General features: G+C 34.2%; 1 long non-coding RNA gene across 1 annotated transcript; it reads left to right on the top strand.

Annotated features, from left to right (window-relative positions):
• Positions 1 to 287: 287 nt before the first annotated feature.
• LOC129913927 (uncharacterized) lies at positions 288 to 3,447 on the top strand. Its single transcript, XR_008772112.1, has 6 exons — positions 288 to 704; positions 981 to 1,222; positions 1,286 to 1,661; positions 1,755 to 2,357; positions 2,444 to 3,085; positions 3,146 to 3,447. It is a non-coding gene; the product is annotated as an uncharacterized LOC129913927 (long non-coding RNA).
• Positions 3,448 to 3,966: the final 519 nt, after the last annotated feature.

Below are 3,966 nucleotides of genomic sequence, written 5' to 3'. Positions count from 1 at the left end.
TCTTGTCGTTTCCCATTGCACGTAATTACAATTGATATCAGGATCACCAAAAAACAAATATTAATTATTCAATACAAATTCTTCTAGAAATTTGCTGGTCCCATAACCTGTAGTAAGTTAAGCTTGTTCCAGAAGAATATTTAAATAAAATAAATAATTCGATGTGAACAGTTTGAATAATTTTAATGAAGTGAAGAAAAAATATTTTTCAATAAACAAGTTTGTTTGATAAGCTACTTAGATATTAAATTGATTATGAGTACACAGTACAGTATTTCAACAATTATTTGCAACCATAGATTATCCTCCACAAGGATATCGTGCAATCGCAAATCACCAAGGAATAATCCCAATTTTGACAAGTATTTGGTTACCTCTAGTAGTTGATAGACTATAAATTGGAAAGTCTGTTAGTTTCTTTTTCTGTTCGAGACATTGCAGGCATCCTTTGTCAACAATTATAACAAAGCGATCTGGAAACGAACATGTTGGCTAGCAATACCCAACTCGGCCCAAATCAAATCCATTTGGATTTGTTTTTTTTTTTTTCTGTTTTTTTGCATATTTTTTTTATTCTTTTTTAATAAATTTATAATCTTTTTTACACGAAAAAAAACATGACTGCAAGCAATATTCAAGTTGCTATTAAAGTTCGTCCAATTGAGCCCAACGAAGCCAGCAAATGGGAAGTGGATGAGAAAATAGTATCTTGATAATGGCCCTGTTCCTTTGGGAGGTGGCAAAGTATTACTAGTAGTTACTAACGATTTTCAATAGAATGCACTTTCAACGATTTCAAGTTTCAATACAAATCGTATTTACTCGAGAAGAAGAGCGTAAGTAGTTCTTAGAACTAAATTAACCAAAACATCTACTATTAGTAGACTACCACCTCCAATGGAACAGGGATATTGGAACCTACTTGTTTTTTTTTTCTAAGACATTTATCCAACCATTTAAATTTTTTTTTTAAATTTCAGAGTTAGCTTCATAGAAATTGACAAAGGAAAAATCCATGAGCTTCTAAATAAATTCAATACAGATCTTTAAATTCATGAAACCTCAAATGATGAAGTTCCAGTCAATTGCAGTAAAAATATTATAACATGTGAGCAGGATTTGCTTGTGTACTTGCGTGAAGGTAGTAAACAAAGAAGAATCGGTGAAATGCATGTGAATGAAGAATGAACGTTCCAGTCGATCGCATATTATTTTTCGAATTGTAAGTTTTTTTCATTATTTTGATTCTCATACTTATCTTATTCAATTGGTTTTTATTTTACAGATTATAGAATCCCGAAAAATTGACCAAGCCGATGAAGAGCCTGTACAAATAAGTGTTTTGAATCTTGCTGATCTAGCTGGCTCTGGGAGAGCAGATCAAACAGGGGAAACGGGTTCTCGTTTCAAAGAAGGTGGCTGAAGCTAAATGTGTCTGTTATCGTGACTCGAAACTAACAAGAATATTACAAGCATCGTTGGGTGGTAATGCTTTAACTGCTATCATTTGTAATAACAATCCAACGGATGTGGAAGAAACATTGTCCACGCTGAGGTTACAGGATAGTTTAAAAATAATATTGCACAAAAGCTTATATCTGTATTCTATTTCAATTTCGCAAATTGCGCCAAAGTAAACTCTGGGTGTAACTGATGATAAAGTAAGTACTGTTTTGAGCACAAACATTATTATTAATTATTTTTATATGTACGAGTTTGCCTAATTTATTTCAATCTTCTAAAATCTTTTTCAGTCGTTTACTACATTGCAACAAGAGCAGCAAAAACTGCCTCCACAACATCACAAAAAACTTCCGCCACCGCAGAAGCATCCACCTCAGCAACCGCACCATCAGGCACCTTCTCACATGATTCCTCCACAACATTCCCAACCACCTCCACAGCATCAGCAATCAAACCACCGCCATTTGGTTTTGACCGCCCTGAGGCTACGGTCACGGTGGGTATCAACCTACATGGGGCATATTATCATGAAATATGCAATAATGCAACAACACGTGCCATTCCGCAACAAGAAAACCTTTTGAAGCAAAACCAAGAAGAGTTTTGCGAAAAAGATTTTAATTGTGGTCACATGAGCCACTTCAAAACTATATACATCAAGTGGAAACGAATTTCTTTGAAAACTTATCCCCAAGAATTGTCGAATTATTTGATGTACTCTGTAATATGTTAATATCAGCAACTTATATATTTGGCTACTATACTGTCTTTCGCAATGTCGCAAGGAGAGGCAATTAATTCTACTGTTAAAATAAATATTGTCGAGCGAAGCTTACTGATCTCGCACAAAGCTAAGCTTGAACCTAGAGGATCAAATTGTTTCTATATAAAAGGTAAGAATGTTTTAAAATTATGTCGGAATTCAGATTAGTTATAATTTTTGTTTTTATTTTTTTTTTAATGGAATTGGAAAATGCAGCTGAAGCAGGTTTATAATTGAATAAGATTATATCCGAACTTCTTAACAATCAAAGTGGAGATGAATCTATCATAAGCAGTGTGGACGAACTCCAAAGGCAACTAAATGAACAGCGTAAGTAAATTGGTTATCTTTCTGCCAAATAAGATCCCAAATCGTGAACTTCAGCTAATGCTAGCTGAACAAAATGCAAAATTCATTGGAGAAATTGCATCACTTCAACAAGACAACGATGAGCTAGAATCCAAACAAAATTTTTTCTCAAATCGAAATTAGATGAAATGAGGGCTGAGTTCGGTTTGGACATAATCAAATCCCTGTTGCTTATGTACAAAAAAAGAAATTTTGAATATTAAACATCAAAAAACAAACTAAGATCGAAGAAAACGATGTGGCTGCACCAACAAGGAGAAACAACCAGTACTGTTAATAGGCTTACAAATATGCAGGAAAAAGTCCAGACATTGAAGTAAAAAATATCACAAAACGAGTCATTAAGGGCAAAAATTGAAGCGCAACTTGCCGCCCATAAAGCGCAAATCGATTCTCTAGAAAACTGAGCTGAAGAATATTTGAAGAAGCTCGCTTTGCGGCGGAAATTTAATTCTCTTGTTGGCAGCAAACCTAAAAAACCTTGCCAAAGTAAGTTGAAAGGTTCTCCTTAGTTGTATTGCCTTTTAACATTTTATTTTTTAATTTCAGTGTTCAGCTTTTGGAATTTTGGAGAGCATGGCCGACTACACTCATCACACATTCATTTGTTGTTGGACTTTTTTTTTCTTGGAATCTTCGTTCAACACTCAGTTGGATAGCTCGGTGCGTATAAACATTGGCATACATTGGCTGGTTGTTGCGCTTGAATAAGAAGGTAATTGTCACGTGGGAGCTCGCTGTGTGTGATTCGAAAATTATTTTGGACAAGGAACCAGGTCAAGGATGTACTTTTCGGGTAAATTTGAAGTGTATTTGTTTATAAAAATTGAAATAAAAAATTGTATAAATAATTTCTCGTTTTTTATTTTATTTGGTTTTATTTTTTTCCTCCCTCCTGGTGAGTATTGAATAGCCCTATTATGCTTCCAATAAGAATTCTGTGGTAGGCTTATAGGATCGAATACCACTTTCGGCTACTGATGAGAAACCTTACAGTAGTCTTACAGTGTACTTCTTCGCACATTTATAGGATCGAATACCACATTCGGCTACTGATGAAAAACTTTACAGGAGTATTTCATTGTACTTCTTATAGGTTTAATAGGAGTAAAAAAAGGGGGCCTTTTTGATGATAAACAGGGTTATATGAGTCTTTTAGGTGTGAAATTAGTGATGACAAAAAGCTTCTCACCATCGTTATAACATCGAAATTGTTAGTTGGGTATTAATAATAATTTTAAAAGTATATAATTTTTTTACCACACCCAGGAATCGAACTTCGTATCTGCTTGGTAGTAGTCTACCACTCTACTCACTCGGCCATCCTAGTATATTCATTAATGAAATCAAAAACTTAATCAGTTCAAATA

This window comes from Episyrphus balteatus, chromosome 3 (genome assembly GCF_945859705.1).
Source record: "Episyrphus balteatus chromosome 3, idEpiBalt1.1, whole genome shotgun sequence".
In the NCBI taxonomy this organism is placed as follows: Eukaryota; Metazoa; Arthropoda; class Insecta; order Diptera; family Syrphidae; genus Episyrphus; species Episyrphus balteatus.
The sequence above is the reverse complement of the archived record's forward strand: the minus strand, read 5'-3'. Positions and strand labels throughout refer to the sequence as shown.